This window comes from Ursus americanus, chromosome X (genome assembly GCF_024610735.1).
Source record: "Ursus americanus isolate L20-20 chromosome X, mUrsAme1.1.p, whole genome shotgun sequence".
Lineage (NCBI taxonomy): Eukaryota > Metazoa > Chordata > Mammalia > Carnivora > Ursidae > Ursus > Ursus americanus.
The window spans coordinates 42583275-42609565 of NC_142164.1; the positions used below are offsets into that span (position 1 = coordinate 42583275).

At 38.3% G+C, this 26291-nt stretch overlaps 1 pseudogene; it reads left to right on the forward strand.

The window, feature by feature from the left end:
• The first annotated feature begins 4486 nt into the window (after positions 1 to 4486).
• LOC123780471 (late histone H2B.L4 pseudogene) lies at positions 4487 to 4913 on the forward strand (annotated as a pseudogene).
• Positions 4914 to 26291: the final 21378 nt, after the last annotated feature.

A 26291-nucleotide genomic window follows, 5' to 3' on the forward strand; every position in this document is an offset into this window, starting at 1 on the left:
AGCACCTGACTACACAGCAAACCAAAGGCTCTTTTCCGAGCCACCTCACTTGGCGGGAAAAGACCTGCAGCCCTCCAAAGTGGGATCTGCTCTAGTGTTTGGAGCTGTGCCATTCTGCCAATTTTTAAAAATTCTTATTGTGAAAGAAATGCTAAAAAACATTATCAGCTCAACTTTATGTATGTCTTTAGTGCAGTTTGTTACGGTTTTTCTTAACCATACTGCATTTCATCACTTTCCTAAATGGTCGTTTCTATTAGGTATTCCCCTACGTCAGACTCTTCAGGGATCTTTATGGTCAAAACTATTTCCGTAATAATTTTATTACCTCATGTATTCTCATTCTCCCACCTGTGTACAGTAATATCACTAGAGATTTTTTTTTCAAAATGTGTGGTATAGCAACAATTAAAGTGCAATGGCAGCTATAACAATCACACATACCCCATTCACACCCCTTTAATATATCCCATTATCCTAACTCAAACAAATACACAGAAGAGGACCCAAACACTGTGCAGAATACTCAAGCAAACTACCTAGAATCATACCCTGCTCAAGCTCCCGACCTTGTGATAGGTCTATTTTACTTTATCCAAATTTATCTGGTTCTGTTCCTTGGTAGCCTGTCATCTTTCCCTTTTGACACAAACGTCTTCCTAAACTGCAGCTATGCATGGATGATGGGGTAGTCCAATGAGAGCAGCTGTGCTCCCAGCCTCCGCTAGCCACAGCCAATAAACAAACTAACAGCACATGATCCATGGCCTTTGGCCCAAAGGGTGGTGGGGTGACCAGGGCTGAGCCAGTAACAGCCTTCCTGTGACAGGCCTGGAGATGGAGGGGGAAGGTGGTGTGATTGTTTGCCTGCCTGCCTGCCTGCTTGTGGGTTTCTGTTGAAGCTCTTGCTTTTAACCAGGGTGGTTGAAGTGTCAGCATGCAGATGTCACAGTGGGACCTGTCCTTAACATTTTGCATCAAAATAAGAGGAGGCTGCTTGGCAATTAAGAGAACTAAGGCGACTCCTTCCTCTATGATGGGGAGGAGGATTTAGGATAATGGTACTGCACTTGAATACCCATTGTGGTTTCCTCTTGGCGCATGAGCTTTTTTCTTCCTTTGTTTCCTTTTCCTATAGGTACACGCTGAATTTCTAAGTAGTTGGTGATTATGCAAGTACTTTCCATTTAACTGATTTCTAGCTTCCTATCTATCTGTGGAGAGAACACACAGGGGTGGGAGGGGGCTTCAATCCTTTGAAATTTGTTAGGAGTTGCACTAAAACCCACTATTCCCTGATGTTTGCTCTGTGTTCCGTGTGAACTTTAAAAAATAAATTCTAAATAACCTTTGATTTGAATGTAGAAACCTGTGAAAGGTGTCACTCTGAGAGACAAAAGCTAGGTAAACTACAGCAAGCCAAGCTTTTCTTGAGCCCATTAGAGGAAAGAAAAAGCCGAAGGCATTTGATAGGGGTTTCATAAAAAAAAACAAGAAAAGCTACCACAAAATTCAGTGCAAGGAAATCCTTGTGAGTGATACCTGGAATTTGCAATACACTGCGGGAAGAAAATTTTAGAAGCCAAAGGCTCCTTGTGGAGCCATTTGCCTTTTCAGAGAAAGCACTGGTGGACCATTTAGACACAGAAAACTGCATTTCACTAAGTCTCTTAATTTCTATCATGCTAATTGCTGCTGGTTCAAATTGGCCATCTTTGTCAATGTGACATACAGATGTTTTTCAAAGTTACTCATGCATATTGGTGTCTTTTTTACATACTCGTTGTAGTATGTAAAAAGTTATTTTCAGAACCTGAATCCATTAGGATATCTGTGTGTGTGTGTGTGCGTGCGTGTGTGTGTGTGTGTGTGTGTGTGTGTGTGTGTGTTGCATTTGTAATTTCAGAAATCAAATGGGAGCATTAGGAGAACAACATTAAAATGCACCATAATTGCACTGGGGATGGGACACTTGGAGTGGAATGTGAGAGACACACAGGAAATCTGGGAAGGTGAAAGGAAAATGGGGTTTGATGAAGACCAGAGTGGGAATTGAATACGTCTGATTATTCCCTTTACCGGTGATTGAGGGAAAATGTAGCTAGTGAGCAATCATGATGTATTGCTGTGGTTACTGAGATGAAATAAGGGAATGGCTACTGCTTCACTAACAAATTATAAGCAACAGCACGGGGAAAAGGGCTGTAATAGGACAGGCATATACAAATCAAACTTTTTCAATGCTATTCATACTGTGAAATTCTTTGAAAAGCATAAGCAAGGACCCAAACACAGTACAGAAACATCTAAATCCCAAAGTTCAAGACACAACACCTATTCAGGACCCCTACCAACTGAGGCTGCTGCTCTTAACTCATTCAGATTTATTGGACTTTGTTCTTTTCAGGCTATAACCTTTTGTTCTGGAAAAGCCAGAGCTTACTTACTTACAGCACTCCGGGTGTTATGGAGCATCCGATTAGCACAGCACCACGCCTCTGAGTGCCCCTCTGACGGACCTGCAGCCTCTGAGCCGCCGGTGTCTGTGGATGAACTGATACGTGTCTTCCTTGGTTATTCCCCCTGGGACATGGAGGGGGAAGCACCTCCGATTCTTTTTCTTTAATGAGCTCGACCTGTTTATTATTAAATTCAACAGTCATAAAACCACTCTGTCAGATTGCTATTGAGGTTTGTAAATGCTTCTTCCAGTTTCTGTGTTTACGTTGTCGTGGGAGGATAACGGTTTGCGGAGCAGCACCAGCCCAGGGGGCACATTTTGAGTAGCAGTGTGATGGCAGATGAAGCGACTTGCCTGAAGGATGCTGGGTGTGAGCATGGGGGGGGGGGCTCAAAGCCAGGTCTTCTCACTCCAGGTGCAGAAGGACCCGCTCCCCCTGCAAGCCTGCCACAGCACCCACCTGACACCTGTCTTCCCCCGTAGCCATGGACAGAAGGAGGTCCCTGAGGTGGGCAGGAGTCCTTCAGACACAGCGATGGAGGCATCACTCCCCAGTCTCCTCATCTCCCCAGCTATAGGCAACCGCTCTTCTGTTTTCTGTCTCTATGGAATTGCTTACCTGGACATTTAAAAAAGTGGAATCATACAATATGTCATGTTTTCTGGCTGGCTCCTTTCACTTGCACAATGCCTGCAGGTTTGTCCCTGTTGCAGCACGGATCCGTATTCCATTCATCTTTATGGATGAATAATATTCCATTCATGCCACATCTGTTTATCCATTCATCAGTTGCTGGCCATTTGGGTTTCCCCCACTTTTTGGATATTATAAACAATGCTGCTATAACCATTCTTCCATAAGATTTTATGTGGACATAGATTTTCATTTCTCTTAGGTATATATTTTGGGGTGAAATTGCTGGGTTATATGTTATTTCTACGTTTAATGTTTTGAGGAACTGCCAGACTGGTTTACAAAGTGGCTGCATGATTTTACTTTCCCACCAACAACAAATGACAGCACCACTTTCCCCTCATCCTCGATAACGCTTTATTATCTATGGTTTTGATTGTAGCCATCCTAGTGGGTGTGGAGTGGTATCTCATAGTGGTTTTGATTTGTCTTTCCCCAGTGACTAATGATGTTGAACATCTTTTTATGTGCTTGGTGGACATTTGTGTATCTTCTTTGGAGAATTGTGCATTCAGATCCTGTGCCCACTTGTTAATTTGGTTATTTGTCACTTTATTACAGTGTTGTAGGTCTTCTTCATATATTGCAGAGACAGGTCCCTCATCAGATGTATGCACATATGTTTGTAAATATTTTCTCCCATGTTGTGGGTTTTTTACTTTCTTGATGATGTTTTTTGAAGCATGGAATTTTTAAATTTTGACGAGATTCACATTATCTATTTTTTCTTTTATTGCTGTGGTATCATATCTAAAGTTCTATTGCCAAATCCGAGGTCATGAAGATTAACCTTCCGTTTCCTCCTAATCGTTTTATATTTTAAACTCATATTTTGGTCATTGACCCATCTTTAGTTAATTTAAATCTTTCAAACAATCCATGTGAAGGTGTAGTTTATTGCAGTTCCAATGTGAACTTTGTTTTAAAAGAGGGACAGAGAGCAAGGGTAGGAGAGAAGTGGGAGTGGCAGAGAGAGAGGGAGAGATTCCCAAGCAGGCTCGAAGCTCAGCGCAGAGCCCGATATTGACCTAGATTTCCCAACCCTAAGATCGTGACCTGACATCTAGAATGTTTGAAAGATTTTCTGGTGACCATCGCAAGAACTTCAGAGGCCTCCTGATGCCCATCCTGACTGAAATGAAGGCAGATCGAGGGTCTGCAATCAGATCTGACAAGACCTGGCTCAGTGACCCGCTTCCCGGCTTTGCATTTTGTCCAATCAGGTAGGGCTTGCCCGTGATGTCAAGAAATGCAGCGGCTATAAATGGGCCAGCGCCCCTCAACAGCCGCCAGTGTCCTTCCTTCTGAGCTGTAAGGAGGACGAGCCCCACATGGCTGAGCCTGGCTGTGAGCCCTCTTCCGAGGAAAGCCTGGGCACGGAGGAGCCCTCGGCAGCCGACCCGAAGAGCCAGAAGCAGAAGCAGCCGAGGCGCTGCGGCAACGGCCGCCACCGCCCCCCCCCCCGCCCCCGACAGTTTCGCCACCTACTTCCCCAGGGTTCTGAAGCAGGTGCACGAGGGCCTGAGCTTCTCGAAGAAGGCCGTGAGCGTCATGGATTCGTTCGTTAAGGACATCTTCGAGCGCATCGCCTACGAGGCCGCTCATCTGGCTCGCTCCACCAAGGGCTCCAACAAGCACTCCACCATCAGCTCCAGGGAGATCCAGACAGCCGTGCGCCTGCTGCTGCCTGGGGAGATCGGCAAGCACGCCGTGTCCGAGGCCACCAAGGCCGTCATCAGGTTCCAGAGACACGAATGAGCTGCCCCCGGACCAGCTGACCACCTCGCAAACCAAAGGCTCTTTTCAGAGCCACCTCACTTGGCCCTGAAAGACCTGTAACTCCCCAGAGTGCCACCTAGCCTAGCGGTTTTTGGACCTGCGCCATTCTGCCCGTTCTTAAAACACTTTTACCGTGAGCAGAACATGGCAAATCGTTGTCAAGTCCACTTTAATATATGCGTGTGGTGCGGTCTGTTAGGATTTTCCTTGGCCATACCGCATTTCACTACTTTCCTAAAGGGCCCATTCCTTCAGGTAAGCCTCTTCAGACTCCTTATGGTCACAGCTGTGTCCACAATAATTTTTCTTGCCTTTTGGATTCTCCTTCTCCCCCCTGTGTAGAGTAGTCTCGACTAGAGATTTTTTTGAGTGTGTTGGTACAGCAACAAGGGAAGCGCTGTGGCAGATAACAAAACTCACACGCACCCTGTTCACACTCCCTCAACACACCCCCTTATTCAAATTCGATTACATATGTAAAAGAGGGCCCAAACACTGTGCAGAAAACTGAAGCTATCTAGAATCATGCTCTACTCCAGCTCCCGACCTGGTGAAAGACCTACTTTGCTTCATTCAGATTTATCGGATTCTGTTCTTTGGTAGCCTATCGTCTTTCCCTTTTGACACCAACATCTTCCTGAACTGCGATTACGCATGGATGACGGGGTGGTCCAATAAGAGCAGCTCTGCTCCCAGCCTCGGCTAGCCGCAGCCAATAAGCAACCGGCAGCACATGATCCGCGGCCATTGGCCCAAAGGGTGGTGGGGTGACCAGGGCTGAACCAATAACAGCCTTCCTATGACACGCCCCCCGGAGATTGAGCGGGAAGGTGGTAGGATCCTCTGCCTGCCTGAGGGTTTCCGTTGAAGCTCTTGCTTTTAAACCAGGGTGGTTGAAGTGTCAGCATGCAGATGCCACAGTGGGACATGTCCCTGTCGTTTTGCATCAAAATAAGAGGAGGCTGTTTGGCAGTTACCAGAGCAAAGATGACTCTTGCCTCTACCGCAAATGTTTTGATGCGGAGGAGGATTCAGGATACTGGTACTGCCCTTGAATACCCATTGTGTTTTCTTCCTGGTGCATGGGCTTTTTTTCTTTCCTTGTTTCCTTTTCCCATAGGTACACACTGAATTTCAAAGTAGTTGGTGATTATGCAAGTACTTTTCATTTAATTGATTTCCAGCTTCCTATCTATCTGTGGAGAGAGAACACACCGGGGGACCTCAGTCCTTTGAAATTTGTTAGGAGTTGCACTAAAACCCACTATTTCATCATGTCTGCTCTGTGTTCCACGTGAACTTTTAAAATAAATTCTAAATAACCTTTGATTTGAATGTAGAAACCTGTGAAACGTGTCACTCTGAGCCAAACAGTGAGACAAAAGCTAGGTAAACTACAGCAATCCAACCTTTTCTCGAGCCCATCAGAAGAGAGAGAAAGCCAAAGGGATATGTAAAGGGATGGGTGGGGGGCTTGCTACATAAATACTCAAGGAAAGCTCCCATCAAATGAAGTGCGAATAAGTCCCTGTCGGTGGTGCTAAGAAATTGCCTTTTACATGGGGACACAAAATTTTTGAAGCCAAAGGTTCTTTTCAGAGCCATAAGCCTTTTCAGAGAAAGGACTGTGGACCACTTAGAAAAATAAAATTCTGTTTCTCTAAGTCACTTAGTTTCTGTCACGCTAATTGCTGCTGGTTCAAAATGCCCTGTTTGGCAATATGACTTACAGTGGTTTTTCAGTTTTTCATGCATACTGATGTCATCCCTGTCATATTATGTAAAACGTTATTTTGAGGACATAAATCCATTAGGATATTTGAGTGGGTGGTGGCATGTAGGCACTAGGACCATATACAGGTGGTTGTGTGTTTTCCATTTGTAATTTCAGAAATCAAGTGGGAGCACCAGTAAAACGATTTTAAAATGCACCGTCATTGGGCTGTGGATGAAGACTGGGAGTGCAAGTGTGAGAGACACACATGAAATCTGAGAGGAGACATGAAAATGAGGTTTAATGTTAAAGATGAAGATGGAAATTGAATACATCTGATTATTCTTTTCAGTGGGTGATTGAGAAAAAATGTACCTAGTGAGCAACCAAATTTTTGGTTACTTGTAAGATGATGTAAGAGAATGGATCCTGCTTCACTAACAAATTATAAGCAGCAACACAGGGAAAATAGTATTAATTGGACAAGCTTACCCAACTCAAACTGTTTTCAACACTATTCACATTATGCAGTTCACTGAAAAGCATCAAGAAGGACCCAAATTCAGTACAGAAATATCTATGGGGTGCCTGGGCGGCACAGCGGTTGGGCGTCTGCCTTTGGCTCAGGGCGTGATCCCGGCGTTATGGGATTGAGCCCCACATCAGGCTCCTCCACTATGAGCCTGCTTCTTCCTCTCCTACTCCCCCTGCTTGTGTTCCCTCTCTCGCTGGCTGTCTCTATCTCTGTCAAATAAATAAATAAAATATTAAAAAAAGAAGAAGAAAGTGGCACTATATATTCAAAGTGAGGAAGAGGAAAAACCTACAACCAAGAATACTCTACATGGCAAAGCTAACATTCAGAATTGAAGGAGAGATAACACACTTCCCAGACAAACAAAAGTTAAAGGAGTCCATCACAACTAAACAGGCCTATCAAGAAATGTTAAAGGAACTTCTCTAAGCAGAAAAGAAAAGACTATGACTACAAGTAAGAAAATCATGAGAAAAAATTATGAAAGAAAAAGTCTCACTGGTAAAAGCAACCACTTATGAGTCTAATATGATGCTAAAAACCAAAAGTAGCAAAATTAACTATATCTACAATAATTAGTTTAGAGATATATAAAATAAAAATATGCAAAACATGACATAAAATATAAAATAGAGGGAGGGATTAAAAATGTAGTGCTTTTAGAATGCATTTGAACTTAAGTGACCATCAACTTAAAATAGACTGTTATATACATAGGTTGCTCTATTTGAACTTTATGGTATCCAAAAACCAAAAACTTACAATAGAGAAAAAATAAAGAGAAAGGAATCCAATCCTAATACTAAATAAGTCATCAGTCACAAGGGAATAAAGCAAGAAAAGAAAGAACCAAAGAAGAAAAAAAAAGCAGCCAGAAAACAATTAACAAAATGGCAAAAAGCACATATCTATCAAGAACTGCTTTAAATGTAAATGGAACAAATGCTCTAATCAAAAACGATTGGGTGGCTGAATGGATTAAAAAAAAAACACTCATCTATATCCTGCCTACAAAAGACTAACTTCAGACCTAAAGACACACATAGACTAAAAGTGAAGGCATGGAAAGACATTCTATGCCAAAGGACATGAAGAAAAGCTGGTAGGAATACATATATTAGATAAAATAGACTTTAAAGACTGTAACAAGATACAAAGAAGGGCATTCCAATCCAACATTACATCAATGGATATATCATACAGATAGAAAATCAACAAGGAAACAGTGGCCTTCAATGACATACTAGACCACATGGACTTACTAGATATATACAGAAGGTTCTTTTTTAAATTTTCAAATTTTTATTTTTTTAGACAGAGAGGGAGTGTGTGCATGGGGGGAAGGGGCAGATGGAGAGAGACAGAGAGAATCTTAAGCAGGCTCCACACCTAGCATGGAGCCCAATGAGGGGCTTGATCTCATGACTCTGAGATTATGACCTGAGCCAAAATCAAGAGTCATATGCTTAACCAACTGAGCCACCCAGGAACCCCATATACAGAACATTCTATCCAAAAACAGAATCATACACATTGTTTTCAAGCGCATATAGAATATTCTCCAGGATAGATCACATATAAGACCACGAAACAAGTCCCAAAATGTAAGAAGACTGAAATCATGTTGAGCATCTTTCTTGAGCACAACAGTATGAAACAAGAGATCAATCACAAAGAAAAAACTGGAAAAAACACAAGTACATGGAAGCTAAACAATATACTACTGAAAGACCAATGGATCAATGAAGAAATCAAAGAGAAAATTAAAAAATACCTTGAGACAAACAAAAGTTGAAACAAAACATGCACAATTCTATGGTACATAGCAAAAGCAGTTCTAAAAGGGAAGTTTATAGTGATACAGGCTTACCTCAAGAAACAAGAAAAATCTCAAATAAACAACCTAACCTTACACCTAAAGGAACTAGAAAAATAGCCCAAAAATAGTAGAAGGAAGGAAATAATAAAGATCTGAGCAGAAATAAATGAAATAAAGACTAAAAATACAATAGAAAGGATAAAAAAAAACTAAGTTGTTTCTTTTAAACAAAATATAAACAAAATTGATAAGCTTTTAGCAAGATTTATCAAGAAAAAAAAAGAGGGCCTGAATAAATAAAATCAGAAATGAAAGAGAAGTTACAACTGACACCACAGAAATACAAAAGATTATAAAAGACTACTGAGTACAATTATTTGCCAACTAATTGGACAACCTAGAAGAAATGGAAAATTCCTAGAAACATGCAATCTTCCAAAACTGAATCAGGAAGAAATAGAAAATCTGAATAGACCAACTACTAGTAATGAAACTGAATTGCAATTAAAAAAAAAAAACCTCCCAACAAAACAAAAGTAGAGGACCAGATGTATTCACAGGTGAATTCTAACATTTAAATTAAAACATTTAGGGATGCCTGGGTGGCTCAGTCAATTAAGTGGCCGACTCTTGATTTTGGCTCGGGTCATGATCCCATAGTCGGGCTCTGCACTCAGGGGGTGTCTGATTAAGGATTCTCTCTCTCCCTCTCCCTCTGCCCCTCCCCTTGCTCATGTTCTCTCTCTAAAATAAATAAATAAATCTTTAAAAAAATTAAAACACTTAAAGAATTAATACGTATTATCCTCAAACTATTTCAAAAAGTAGAAGAGGAAGGAAGGCTTCCAAATACATTCTACAAGGCCAGCATGACTTTGAACTCAAAATCAGATAAAGACACTATTAAGAAAGAAACTACAGGCAAACACCCTTAATGAAAATACATACAAAAATCCTCAACGAAATATTAGCAAACCACATTCAACAATACATTAAAAGGTCTTTCATCATGATCAAGTGGGATTTACTCCAGGGATATAAGGATAGTTCAATATTTGCAAATCAATCAATGTGATACACCATATTAATGAAATGAGGGATAAAAATCATATGATCATTCCAACAGATGCAGAAAAGGCATCAAAAATCAACATCTGTTCATGATAAAAATTCTCGAGAAAGTGGGTTAAGAAAGAATACCTCAATATAATAAGGCCATATATGAGTACATGGCTAACATTATACTCAAAGGTGAAAAAATGAGAGGTTTTATTCTAAAATCAGGAATAAGACAAAAATGTCCACTCTTACCATTTTTATTCAACATAGTACATAGAAATCCTAATGACAGCAATCAGATAAGAAAAAGAAAAGGCAACCAAATTGTAAGAAAGTAGTAAAACTATCACAATTTCCAGATGACATGATACTAAACATAGAAAATGCTAAAGACTTCACCAAAAAACTATTAGGAGTAAAAAAAATGAATTCAACAAAGTTGCAGGATACAAAATTAATATACAGAAATATGTTGTGTTTTTTTACACTAATAAAGAAATAGCAGAAAGAGAAATTAAGAAAACAATTCCATTTAGTACTGCACCAAAAAGAATAAAATACCTAAGAATAAACTTAACCAAGGAGTTAAAAGACCTATACTCTGAAAACTATAAAACAGTGATGAAAGAAATTGAAGATGACATAAATAAATGGAAAGATATTCCTTGCTCATGGATTGGAAGAATTAATGTTGTTAAAATGTCCATATGAGACAAAGCAATCTACAGATTTGATGAAATCCTTATCAAAATAACAATAGCATTTTTCACAGAACGAGAACAAATAATCCTAAAATGTGTATGAAATCACAAAAAAACCAGAATAGCCAAGACAAAACTGGAAAAAAATATCCAAAGCTAGAGATATAGTACTTTTATATTTCAAACTATATTACAAAGCTATAGTAATCAAAACAATATGATACAGGCACAAAAGCAGACACATAGATCAATGGAACAGAATAAAGAGCCCAGAAAAAAATCCACACTCATATGGTCTAATTAATCTACAACAAAGGATGCAAGAATATACAATGGGGGAGAGATGGTCTCTTCAATAAATGGTCGGAAAACTGGACAGGTATATGCAAAAGAGTGAAACAGGACCACTTTCTTATATCAAAAATAAACTCAAAATGGACAAAGATCTAAATGTAATACCTGAAGCCATAACACTTCTTAAAGAAAACATAGGCAGTAAACTTTTAAAATTTATTTTTAAGTCTTTATTTTAATTCCAGTTAGTTAACATACAGTATTATATTAGTTTCAGGTGTACAATATAGTGATTCAACAATTCCATGCATCACCCAGTGCTCATAATGACTAGTACACTCCTTAATCCCCATCACCTATTTAAACCAGCCCCTCTACCCCCTTCCCTCTGGTAACTACCAATTCTCTAAATTAAGAGTCTGTTTCTTGGTTTGTCTCTCTCTTTTTTTATTCCCTTTGCTTGTTTGTTTTGTTTCTTAAATTCCACATATGAGTGGAATCATATGGTATTTATCTTTCTCTGACTGACTTCTCTTAGCATTATATTCTCTAGCTCCATCCATGTCATTGTAAACAGCGAGATTTCATTCTTTTTTATGGCTTTATGGCTGAATAACATTCATATATATATGTGTGTATATATATATATATATATATATATATATATATATATATATATATCTCACATCTTCTTTATCCATTCATCGGTTGATGGACACTTGGGCTGCTTCCATACTCTGGCTGTTGTAAACAATGCTGCTATAAACATAGCAGTTCGTGTATCCCTTTGATTAGTGTTTTTGTATTCTTTGGGTAAACACCCAATAGTGTGATTGCTGGATCATAAGGTATTTCTATTTTTAACTTTTTGAGGAAACTCCATACTGTTTTCCAGGTGGCTGTACCAGTTTACATTCCCACCAATAGTGCACAAGGGTTCCTTTTTCTCTACATTCTTGCTAACACCTATTGTTTCTTGTGTTTTTTATTTTAGCCATTCTGACAGGTGTGATGGTTACAAGAGGGGTGGGTGTGAGTGGGTAAAATAAGTGATGGGGATTAGGGAGTGCACTTGTTGTGAAGAGCACAGGGCGATATATGGAATTGTTGAATGATTGTATTGTATACCTGAAACTAATATAACACTGTATGTTAACTGTACTGGTATTAAATTTTTTTAAAAATTTGAAAACAAAACAAAACAAAAAAGCAGACAAAACTAATCAGTGCTGTTAGAAATGAAGTTTATCATTATCCTTAGACAAAGTAGTTACTGGGAGTGGCTACCTTGGAAAGCTTCAAGGGTGCTGGTACTGTTCTGTTTCTTGATTTGGGTGCTAGTTGCACAGGTGTGTCCACTTTGAGAAAATACATGAAGCAATTTGTGCACTTTTCTGTATGTATGTTATAATTCAATAAAAATTAAGTTTATCAAACATCAAACTCTGCACTATCTTCCATTCTTTTAGCGGGGGTCTCATAAACTTGCCTGATCCTGAAAATCATTTAAAGCATAAATTTCCAGTCCTGATCTCAGACCACCTGAATCAGGATCTCTGGAGGTAGGCAAGCGCTGGGAATCAGCATTTTACCAACAATTTTCTAAGGATATCCTGTTTAAAAAAAACACTTTATTAAGGTATAATTGACATATAAAAACTACATATTTATTGTATACAACTTGAGGACTTTGGGGATAACTATACACCTGTGAAACCATCAACACCATCAAGGCCATAGACATAACCATCACCTCCCAAAGTTTCTTCTCATACCTGTGTTGTTGTTGTTGTTGTTGTTGTTGTTGTTGTTGTTGTTATTACTACTACTACTACTATTGTGTGTCTGTGTGTGAGTGTGGGGTCAGAACACTTAACATGAGATCTACCCTTTTAGAAAAATTTTAAGCATACTGAAAGACAAATACTGCATGGTCTTAATTATATGTGGAAGCTAAAGTACTCAAACTCAAAGAAGCAGAGAGTAGAATGGTGATTGTCTGGGGCTAGAGAGAGGGAGAAATGGGGAGATGATGGTGAAAGGGTACAAAGTTTGCAGGATACTGTTGGTATGAGGAGAGTTTCAGAAAACTTTTTCTATAACATTTTAGAGCATTTTGTTTAACTGAAACTTTCTTATTTGTTCCCCAGCGCCCAGCTCTGATGTCTAGCTACCCAATCCTTTGTAGGCATAGACTATCTAGAAAGTTCTTTAGAGAGCTTTGATTTTAGTCTTCTCCTTTTACAGAGGAGAAATGAAGACTCAAATTAGTTTTAGTTTTTAAGTTACCCGAGATTGTAATTAGAATGTCAAAAAGCCATAAGATAAAGCAAGAAGATATCTGATCACAGCTATGTATTTGAAAGGATAAGAGATACAACTTATGAATACATATGCCACTGGAAATACCTATGTCAGGGAAAGTAATGTCTTCTTCCAATATATAAAATAAGTTAATGGTTGGGGAGGAATTTTCAAATATCTTGGGAAAGAGAAGTAATCAAAATGACTATAAAGCCAAATGGTTAACATTAGTATGATAAAGGACTGGAAGAACTGGTTGAGATAAATTCATACCATCAATTAAGCACAAAATGAAAGATTCCCATAAAATTAATAGGACTTATGTGAAAGAAAGAAGTAATGCAAAATGAAGTGAAAGATGCCATCATTTCCAACCATCAATTAATTTCTTAAAAGATTGGAAAGTTGGAAGAGGAGTATGGAGGTTAAGCAAATTCTTGCTCTTAGAGAAATTAGAAATATAAGAGAAATTATTGATGGCATATAAGCCCTGTTCATATTTCAAGATTTCCAGTGTGTGTGTGTGTGTGTGTGTGTGTGTGTGTGTGCGTGTTATTTAATGTGGGTGTGGGGTGGCTAATGTAAAGTTTATTCTCAGGAAAAGAGTAAAGTCAAAGTCTCTAAGGAGAAAATAGATCTCTTCTGTAGAAACAAATAATGAGGGATATAGGAAAGCCACAGATGAAGAAAGGAATAATGTATATGGTAAAAATAATGTATTATCTACAGACCTAGAGATATAATTTTCAAAATTTATTGTATATCAGATTCCCCAGGCCCTAAGGAGCCTGTGAAAATTAAGATTCCTATGCCCCTTTCCCAAGGATACTGACCTAGCAGATCTATGTAGGGCTCAGGAGATTTCATTTTAACAAAAACAACCCCTTACATACACACATGCGTATCACACCAAGGAGTTTCTGATGCACACTAAAGTTTAAGAATCACTAAACCATGCTATATCTCCAAAAGCTTCTGTGTCTACTTCTTCCATATTCAAAGCCCTGGGAAGGCCGAGTCAAGTTATGTGTCTATATCCCAGCTGCCAGGAGCAAGAAGTAGGAATGTTTGGTACCTCTTGGCCTCTGTAGTGAGATGCAGGGCACTTTTTTGTTTTGTTTTGTTTTGTTTTTTTGGTTTTTTTAAAATTTTATTTTATTTTTTAAAGTTCCATGATTCATTACTTAAGTATAACACCCAGTGCACCATGCAATATGCACCCTCCTTACTACCCATCACCAGCCTATCCCATTCAGGGCACTTTCTAATACACAATGGACAACTCTAAGGGGGTTCAGATGCTATGCAACCATAAAAAGATTGGCAAATTTCTACTATAAAACATCACTTGTGAAATCTTGATCAAGTTGTTAAAGAGAAGAGTTCCTAGGTTGGGTGGCCTCATTGCTGAGACATTTTGAGATCAGTGATTGTTAGTAAGTATTTCAACATCAGTAGGCCAGCAATTGATATGAAATTTATAGTTGAGAACACTGACTCAGAGAAGTTAGCATGTGTCACTGAAGGTTACATAACAAGAAAGTGGAAGAAGTAAAATTAGCCAGACTCTGTGGGTGAGGTAGGATTTTGGTTGGTCCCCAGAGGAGAGGGGTGATTGAGACTAACAAATAAAGAGATGGAATGGGAGTGAAGAGAGAAGTCCAGCCCTGGGGCATTTTATGAGAAGAAGGATGAGGTAGGACTAATAAGATATTTTCATGGAAAAATGAATAGTCCAGTTCAGCTCTATTGTAAGGCTTTTACAGAAAAAAGGTATAGGGAAGATAAAAGGTAGATAGAAGTCAGATCTTAGAGGGTTTTGGATGAATGCTTTAGGAAGACTAATCTGGGCATAATGTATCAGATGGCTTGAAATCTGGATGTAGGGTTACCATCAAAGTAGAAAAAACACAACAAAAACCAAAACCATTGTGCATAAAGCCAAAGCTCTAGAGTCAGAAGGTATGCAGGCAAGTTACTTAATCTCTCTTTGTCTCATATTTTCCACATCTGTAAGGTGAGGTTAATAATAATACTTACCTCAGGGACACCTGGGTGGCTCAGTTGGTTAAGCATCTGCCTTCGGCTCAGGTCATGATCCTAGGGTCCCAGGATGGAGTCTCGCATAGGGCTCCCTGCTCAGCGGGGAACCTGCTTCTCTCTCTGCCCCTCCCCCTGCTTGTGCTTGCTCTCTATTTCTCTCTCTCTAACAAATAAATAAGTAAAATATTTTAAAATAATAATAATAATATTTACCTCAAAGAGTTGTAGTGAGAATCAACTGAGATAATGGAAGTAATGCCCTAATAAGAGTATTAGGGTGCTAGGTAATTTAAGAGAATTTAATAAAGGGACTATTAACAATTATGTTGGTTGGGTGTAGGGAAAACATAAGGAATGGTAAAGTACCTGGGGACAAATAACAGTGGGGTTATTGCCACTTTTAATCTTATAGGAGGGAGAAGAGAAAGGAGTGAGAGAAGTTAGTTGATGAGAGAGAGGGATGTTGAGAGGGTCATCTATCGGTACTATGAACTTAACTACCCCACTGTGACCTTGCACGGAAGGAGCTGAGTGAATAAATACCCTGACCTCAATCTCCTTCCTCGCTCAGATCTCCTGCCAGGGCTTCTCAGGGGTGGAACCCACCAGAAAGCCAAAATATAAAAAATCCCATTAATGATGTCAATACAGGTCAATTTCCTCCTCGGACACAAAGCATGGGAAAGAATGGGGAGGGACAAAGTGTAAAACTGGAAGAACAGTAAGTGCCAAATAAACAGTGGTAATATGCTTTAGATTGAGTCCCTGAAAAGCCCCAAACCTAGTGGCTTGCTGGGATCATTGTGCCTTCTAAGATTTAAGAGATCCTGGGGAAGGTGTGATGCTTATGTTTCTTCTGGTCACCAATGTCTGTGAGTTTCTGCTTCTTTTTCTCTTCTCATGTCTCCTGGGTATGCGGTTCCTTTTCTGTACTATGTTGCCTCCCGGCTTATTCCTTGATTCCTTCACTTTCCCATACACTACCAACAGCTGTGTGCTCTCAGATCTTACTAAAGGACCAGATACTTGCAAACAAGTTGAAATTAAATATTAAATATCTCTCACCTTAAAAGTTCCTTAGCCATTTTGCTAGGGTTTAAGTTTTCTTGATACTGCTAAATTCTCCTCTCTCCTTCAGTCTTCTCCCTACTTTTCCTCAGATATTGAATATCCAAACCATGCCATTACTGGTAATTTCTCAAGCAGAGCAGTTTAGCTCCAGGTCTATTCCAACCATGTCCCAAGAGTAATCTTTGAGCAATCAAAATGATCCATCAAGGTTTTTGCTAAAACAAACACAGATCTCTTCCCTTAAGTGGAAATTTATGGTTAGTTAGCTCTTAAACTAACACTTTTATTTTCTCCTCATTAGTTTGTTCAGTTGTTTTTCAGCATGAATTGATGAACACCTGGTCTGATAGAGTGGTAAGAAGATTGAAAACAAAGGGACAGATGTGAAGTACATTAGATGAGAAAAATAAATCAATAAACCATGATGGCTAAATAGATATGGATGAGAGACCCCGAGAAGGAAGAGGCCAAACCCACAAAAAGGTTTGCAGCCTGGGTGACAGAGAGCCTTGATGCTTTAGGCTCAGCTTTGCAGCAAACTGCATGAGAGCCATGCCATCACTTTCTCCAGCAAAATAATTTGGTCACCATGAAACATTGTGTTTCCACAGTTTCTCTCTCTCTCTTTCTCTCTCTTTCTCTCTCTCTCTCTCATTGTGTGTGTGTGTGTGTGTGTGTGTGTGTGTGTGTGTGAACTCAGTGTGTTTAGGGTGAAATGAGGAAATTCTGGTCAGGAAAGCCCTAAAAATAAGACCTGCCTATCCTTTGCCTTGCTAAAACTTGTACTGTGTTCATACTCTACTCTTGTTGGAAGGAGATTATCAGGCTGATTTCTGATGTCTCATAAAGACAGATGGAAGTTGTATGACCTCACCTTTTCCATCCATTAAGAGTAAGGTAGTTTCCATACCAGACTGGCCCCTTACTTTTGTCTCCTCACCAACTTTCCCACTTTTCCTTTTCTCCAATTGTCCTCTCCTCCAGTTTACTGTCCTCCAGAAGCCAGAGGAAGAGGTCTGGGTCATAGCCATAACTGCTTTAATCCACATCCTATCACTCATAAATTATACTACACCATATTCTTTCAATGTTAAAAAACTGATTTTCTTATAGTTGATCCTGAAGCACTACAGGAAAGTAATATTTAATGTGCCCTTTTAAATAACAACTTATTGAGTTATAACTCACATAACACAGAATTCAACCTCTGAAAGTGTATAATTCAGTTGTATTTAGTATATTCCCTGAGTTGTGTAACTACCACTACTATCTCATTTCAGAATATCTCATTTCAAAATATTAGCAGTCACTCCTGATGTCCCCTCTTTGCAGGCCCTGGTAACAATTAATCTACTTTCTGTGTCTATATACTTATCTATTCTGGACATCTCATATGAATGGAATCATTTTATGTCTGCCTTCTTTCATTTAGTGTAATTTTTCAAGGTACATCCATATTGTAGCATGTTTGATACTTTGTTACTTTTTACAACTGAATAATATCCCATTGTATTAATATACTACATTTTGTTTAAGCATTTGCCAATTAATGGGCAACTGGGTTGTTTCTACCTTTTGGCTATTGTTAATAATGCTGCTATGGATATTTATATATGAGTTTATGTGTGGATATATATTTTTATTTCAGTATAGTTGACACACAATGTTACATTAGCTTCAGGTGTATGATATAGTGATTCAATATCTTTATATATTATGTTATGCTCACCACAAGTGTAACTACCATCTGTCACCATACAATGCTATTACAATACTATTGACTATATTCCCTGACTATGCTCTGCTTTTTATTCCTGTGACTTATTCATTCCATGAATGGAAGCCTGTATCTCCCACTCCCCTTCACTCATTTTGCCCATCTACTACCTTCTTCCCTCTGGCAACCATCAGTATGTTCTCTGTATTTATAGGTCTGATTTTACTTTTTGATTGTTTGTTTATTCGTTTGTTTTTTAGATTCCACAAACGAGTGAAATCATATAGTATTTGTCTTTTTCAGTCTGACTTATTTCGTTTAGCATAATACCCCGTAGCTCCATCCATGTTGTTGCAAATAGCAAGATCTTATCCTTTTTTATGGCTGTGTAATATTCTGTTGTGTGTATGTATGTATGTATACGATATATAATACACACACACACCCCCATATCTTCTCTATTCATCTATTGATGGACTCTTAGGTTGCTTTCTTTTTTTAATTTTTTATTTAAATTCAATTTAGTTAACATATAGTGTATTATTAGTTTCAGGGGTAGAGCTGAGTGATTCATCAGTTGTACATAACACCCAGTGTTCATTATATCAAGTGCCCTCCTTAATGCCCATCACCCAATTATTCCCTCCCCCACCAACTTCCCCTCCAGCAACCCTCAGTTTGTTTTCTAGAGTTAAGAGTCTCTTATGACTTGCCTTCCTCTCTGTTTCTATCTTATTTTATTTTACCTTCCCTTCCTTTATTTTCATCTGTTTTGTTTCTTAAGTTCCACATGAGTGAAATCATATGTTAACTGTCTTTCTCTGACTGACTTATTTCACTTAGCATAATACCCTCTATTTCCATCCACGTCATTGCAAATGGCAACATTTTGTTCTTTTTGATGGTTGAGTAATATTCCATTGTATGTATATACCACATCTTTATCCATTCATCTGTCAACAGACATCTGGGCTCTTTCCATATTTTGGCTATTGTGGACATTGCTGCTATAATATCAGGTTGTTTTCATATCTTGGCTACTATAACTAATGCTGCAATAAACATAGGAGTGCATGTATCTTTCTGAATTACTGTTTTTGTTTTCTGTGGGTAAATATTCAGTAGTGGAATTATTGGATTATATGGTGTGTCTATTTTTAACTTTTTTGAGGACACCTCCATACTGTTCTCCACAGCGGCTGTACCAATTTACATTCCCACCAACAGTGCATGAGGGTTGCTTTTGCTCCACATCCTCGCCAACACTTATTATTTCTTGTCTGTTTTATTCTAGCCATTCTGACAGATGTAAGGTAATATCTCATTGTGGATTTGATTTACATATTTGCATTTCCCTGGTGGTTAGTGATGCTGAGTATCTTTTTACGTGTTTGTTGGCCATCTGTATGTCTTCTTTAGAAAAATGTCTATTCAGGCCCTCTGCCCATTTTTAATTGGATTATTTGTTTTTCTTGGTGTTGAGTTGTAAAAGTTCTTTACGTATTTTGAATATTAACCCATTATCAGATATATCATTTGCAAATATCTTCTCCCATTCAGTAGGTTGCCTTTTGTTTCGTTGATGGTTTCCTTCACTGTTGTGTGGACATATGTTTTCATTTCTCTTGGCTATATAACTAGGAAAGGCATTGCTGGGTTACATTTTGAGGAGCACCCAAACTGTTTTCCAAAGTAGCTGCACCATTTGAAGGTTCTAATTTCTTCACATCACTGCTAACACATATTGTTGTCTTTTTCATCTTAGTCATCCTGTGATGAGTGAAGCGGTATCTCATTGTGGTTTTGATTTGCATTTCCCTGATGACAAATGAGATTGAACATCTTTTTATATGCCTATAATCCATTTGTATATCTTCCTTAGAGAAGAGTCTATTTAGATCCTTTGTTTTTTTTTTAATTAGGTCATTTGTCTTTTTATTGTTCATTTATAAACATTCTTTATACACAAGTTTTTTTAATGAGATATATGATTCACAAAAATTTTCTCCCATTCTTCAAGTTGTCTTTTCATTTTCTTCATGGTATATTTTGAAGCACAAAAGTTTTAAATTTTGATGAAGTCTTATTTAACTACTTTTTCTTTTGTAGCTTATACTTTTAGTGTCATATCTAAGAAACCATTGTCTATTCTAAAGTTAATAAAGATTGACTTCTGGGTTTTCTTCTAATAGTTTTAAAGTTTTAGGGCTTATAATGAGGTCTATGATCCATTTTAAGCTAATTTTTTGGTATGTATTTTGTGTGAGGAAGAGTGTCTTCAACCAGTGGTTGCAAACCAACTTGCCCAATCTCTCTCAGTTTCAGGATTTTTTGCTTGTAGCCCCCTATTCCATTCATGCCTTACAGATTCTTACACAATGGGCTGCTTCTCATTATTAGCACTAAATCCCTTTCCCGCCAGTTATTTTGTCAAAATATGGCTCAACTAGAATCTAGTGACCTTAGATTGTTTTGTCTTTTTTTTTAGAGGAAAAAAGAAAAGCCTCTGAAGTCAACTGTTGCTGTAGTACCACTTTCCTACTTATAGGAGAAATGGCAGTTACATGGCTTATTGCTGCCATCTGCTGTCAGGCATAGTTCAAACAACAATTTGGTAGCCCCACAAGTTAGTTAACGGGGTTAGCCAACTTAAATACTTCGGTGGTTGGGTAGGCAGTAAGAGTGTGTGCAAGATACTGGTTAGGAACTATGAAAACTGCTAGCACCAACCCATAAAAAATAGGCAGCAGCTCCTCCCCTCCAGAGAAATATTGCCACAAGGGAACATTGGTCTAGTAAGGCCAGATCTTTGGATTTTTTTTCTAAAAGAATCTAGAAATCTAGATATTTAAATGTGATCTCTCCAAAATTTTTTCTAAGAAATACACCTTACAGATTTTATTTATTTAAGTGACAGAGAGACAGCCAGCGAGAGAGGGAACACAGCAGGGGAGTGGGAGAGGAAGAAGCAGGCTCCTAGCAGAGGAGCCCCATGTGGGACTCGATCCCAGAACGCCGGGATCACACCCTGAGCCGAAGGCAGATGCTTAACGACTGCCCTACCCAGGCACCCCTGATCTCTCCAAATTTTTAACTGACAGTTAAAGAAAATATAAGTGCTATGCTGACCAAACAAAACAGGTCTCTAGGATAATAGTTTGCAATCTCTCTTTGTCCTGCCACAGCCCCAGGAATATTTTGACAAATGAAGGAGTCAAAATTAAAAGCAACTTTCTCTAATGAAGTTCAAATGACATTTGTGATGTCCCAGCATTCATAGGCTGCCTGACTTATTTTGGAATATGAAGAACTCGTCTTCCTTGAGAGCAGGGACCAAGTCTTCTGCATCTGTGTGTCCTCATCAATGAATACATTGCCCTGGATGGAGTAAGTGCTTAATTAACACAGAATAGATAAAACACGTCTACACTTTGACCCTGATACTGAACAGCTCCGTCATCTTGGGTGAATCAAATAGCTTCTCTGAATGTCGATTTCCTCATCTGTAAAATATGAGTTCTGAGGATCCATTTTTATGAAAGTGATCTTTATACAAAGATGACTTAATAGTGATGAAAGACAAGCTGAATAAAGGAATGTTTAAGTTCTTTAGGAAGAAGTTCCTGAGCATAAGCTGAGTGAACCGCCTCCCAAAGGTCCTTAGATTTTTGGGAAACCAATGTCATACTAAAAAGAAACCTGATGAAAATTAACGATAGAACAATTGACACAGACTAAGAAAATGGAATGTTTCAACTTGAGCATAAATTGGATGATTAAGACTAAATCCACAATTTTGCCTTCATACACCACTCAAAACCCTCTGCCTAATTAATTTTATGAAATACAAACAGTTCCACTATAGTTAACCTACAGTGTTATGTTAGTTTCAAGTGTACAATGTAGTGATTCAACACTTCCATACATCACACAGTGCTCATCACAACATGTGCATTTCTTTTTGTGTATGTGTGTGAGTACAGAATTCTATGTTTTATTTTTTAATTTTTAATTTTATTTTTAATTTTTTTCTTTTATTAAGTAGCCTCCATGCACAGCATGAACCCCAATGTGGGGACTGAACTCACAACCCCGAGATCAAGACCTGAGCTGAGGTCAAGAGTTGGATGGTTAACTGACTGAGCCACCCTGGTGCCCCTATTTTTTTATTTTTTTGAAGTTTTTTATTTAAATTCCACTCAGTTACCATACAGTGTTACATTAGTTTCAAGTGTGCAATATAGTGATTCAACACTTCCATACATCACCCAGTACTCATCAAAAGTACACTCCTTAATCTCTATCACCTATTTAATCCATCCCACACACACCTCCCCTCTGGTAACCGACAGTTTATTCTCTATAATTAAGAGTTTGTTTCTTGATTTGTCTTTTTATCTCTCTTATTTTTCCCTTTCCTTGTTTGTCTCTTAAATTCCACATATGAGTGAAATCATATCATATTTGTCTTTCTCTGACTGACTTATTTCACTTAGCATTATACTCTCTACCTCCATCCATGTGATTACAAATGGCAAGATTTCATTCTTTTTAGTGACTGAGTAATATTCCATTGTGTGTGTGTGTGTATAAAGTGTGTGTGTGTGTGTGTGTATATATATATATATATCCCATATCTTCTTTATCCATTCATCTGTCGATGGGCACTTGGGCTGCTTCCATAGTTTGGCTATTGTAAATAATGCTGCTATAAACATAGAGGTGCATGTATCCCTTTGAATTAGTGTTTTTGTATTCTAAGGGTAAATACTCAGTAGTGCAATTGCTGGATCATAAAGGAGTTTTATTTTTAACTTTTTGGGGAATGGACCAGTTTGCATTCCCACCAACAGTGCATGAGAGTTCCTTTTTCTCAATATTCTTGCCAAGGCCTTTTGTTTCTTGTGTTGTTGATTTTAGCCATTCTAACAGGTGTGAGGTGATATATCATTGTAGTTTTGATTTCCATTTCCCAGGTCATAACTAATGGTGAACATCTCCTCATGTGTCTGCTGACCATCTCTATGTCTTCTTTGGTGAAATATCTGTTCATGTTTTCTGCCCATTTTTTTATTGGATTATTTGGTTTTCTGGGTGTTCAGTTGTATAAGTTCTTTATATATTTTGGATAGTAAACCTTTATTGGAAATGCCCCTTGCAAATATCTTCTCCTATTCTGTAGATCACCTTTTAGTTTGGTTGACTCTTTCCTTCACTGTGCAGAAGATTTTATTTGGATGTAATCCCAATAGTTTATTTTTGCTCGTTTCCCTTGACTCTGGACACATCTCTAGAAAGAAGTTGCTACAGCTGATATTAAAGAAGTTACTGCCTATGTTCTCCTCTAGGATTTTGATGGTTTCAGGTCTCAGATTTAGGTCTTCAATCCATTTTGAGTTTATTTTTGTATATGGTGTAGGACAGTGGTCCAGTATCATTCTTTTGCATGCAACTGTCCAGTTTTCCCACCACCATTTGTTGAAGAGACTGTCTCTTTCCATTGGATATTCCTTCCTGCTTTGTTGAAGGTTAGTTGACCATATAGTTTTTGGTCCATTTCTGGGTTTTCTGTTCTGTGTCATTGATCTACATGCCTGTTTTGTGTCAGTACCATACTATCTTGATCAGTACAGCTTTGTAAAATAACTTGAAGTCTGCAATTGTGATGCCTCCAGCTATGCTTTTCTTTTTCTTTTTTTTTTTAATTTTATTTATTTATTTGACAGAGATAGAGACAGCCAGCGAGAGAGGGAACACAGCAAGGGGAGTGGGAGAGGAAGAAGCAGGCTTCCAGTGGAGGAGCCTGATGTGGGGCTCGACCCCAGAATGCCAGGATCACACCCTGAGCCGAAGGCAGACGCTTAATGACTGAGCCACCCAGGCGCCCCTGCTTTTCTTTTTCAAGATTTCTCTGTCTATTCACAGTCTTTTGTGGTTCCATACAAATTTTAGGATTGTTTGTTCTAGCTCTGTGAAAAATGCTGTTGGTATTTTGATAGGGATTGCAGTAAATGTGTAGATTGGTTTGGGTAATATAGACATTTTAACAATATTTGTTATTCCAATCCACGAGCATGGTATGTTTTTCCATTTTTTGTGTCATCTTCAATTTGTTTCATCAGTGTTTTATAGTTTTCAGAGTACAGGTCTTTCATCTCTTTGGTTAGGTTTATCCCTAGGCATCTTATTATTTTTGGTGTAATTTTGAATGGATTGATTCTTTGATTTCTCTTTCTGCTGCTTCATGATTGGTGTATAGAAATGCAACAGATTTCTGCACATTGATTTTGTATTCTGCGACTTTACTGAATTCATACATTCATTTTAGCAGTTTTTTGATGGAGTCTTTTGGGTTTTCTACATAGAGTATCATGTCATCTGCAAATAGTGAAAGTTTGACTTCTTCCTTGCTGATTTTATTTCATTTGTTGTCTGATTGCTGAGGCTAGGACTTCCAGTACTATGTTAAATAACAATGGTGAGAGTGGACATCCTAGTCTTGCTCCTGACCCTAGAGGAAATGCTCTCAGTTTTTCCCCATTGAGGATGATATTAGCTGTGGGTTTTTTTATACGGCCATTATGATATTGAGGTATGTTCCCTCTATCGCTACTTTGTTGATGGTTTTTATCAAGAATGTATGCTGGACTTTGTCAAATGCTTTTTCTGCACCTATTGAGAGGATCATTTGGTTCTTCTCCTTTCTTTTATTAATGTGATGTATCACGTCAATTGATTTGCAAATACCAAACCATCCTTGCAGCCCAGGAATAAATCCCACTTGATCATGGTGAATGATTTTTTTTAATGTACTGTTGGATCCTATTAGCTAGTATCTTGTTGAGAATTTTTGCATCCATCTTCATCAGGGATTTTGGTCTGTAACTCTCCTTTTTCATGGGGTCTTTGTCTGGTTTTGGTATTAAGGTAATGCTGGTCTCATAGAATAAGTTTGGAAGTTTTCCTTCCATTTCTATTTTTCAGAGTAGTTTGAGAAAAATAGGTATTAACACTTCTTTAAAAGTTTGGTAGAATTTTCCTGTGAAGCCATCTGGCCCAGGACTTTTGTTTTTTGGGAGATTTTTTTAAAAGATTTTATTTATTTATTGGAGAGATAGAGAGAACAATCAGGTGGAGGGACAGAAGGAAAGGGAGAAGCAGACTTCCCACTGAGCAGGGAGCCCAACACGGGGCTCAATCCCAGCACCCTGGGATTATGACTTGAGCTGAAGCAGATGCTTAACCAAATGAGCCACCCAGGTGTCCCTTTTGGGAGATTTTTTATTGTTGACTTAATTTCTTTGCTGGTTATCAGTCTGTTCAACTTTTCCATGTCTTCCTGTTTTAGTTTTGGTAGTTTATATGTTTCTAGGAATTTATCCATATTTTCCAGATTGTCCCATTTGTTGGCATATAATTTTTCATAATATTCTCTTATAAATGTTTGTATTAATGTGGTGTTGGTTATTTCTCCTCTCTCATTTGTGATTTTATTTATTTGGGTCCTTTCTCTTTTCTTTCTGAGTCTGACTAGGGGTTTATCAATATTATTAAATTTTTCAAAGAACTAGCTCCTGGTTCCATTGATCTGTTCTACTGGATATGTGTGTGTGTGTGTGTGTGTGTGTGTGTGTGTGTGTGTGTGTGTATGTTTCTGTATCATTGATTTCTGCTCTAATCTTTATTATTTCCCTTCTTCTGCTGGCTTTAGGTTTCATTTGTTGTTCTTTCTCTGGCTTCATTAGATGTAAGGTTAAGTTGCTTATTTGAGATTTTTCTTGATTCTTGAGGTAAGCCTGTATTGCTATATACTTCCTTTATGACCACTTTTGCTGTATCACAGAGCTTTTGGACCATTGTGCTTTCACTTTCATTTGTTTCATATATTTTTAAATTTCTTCTTTAACTTCCTCGTTAACCCATTCATTGTTTAGTAGGATGTTTTTTAACCTCCATGTACTTGTGGCCTTTCCAAATTTGTTTATGGTTGACTTCAAGTTTCATAGCATTGTGGTCAGAAATGTTACATGGTATGATTTCAATCTTTTTGTACTTGTTGAGGCTTGATTTGTGACCTAGTATGTGATCTATTCTGGAGAA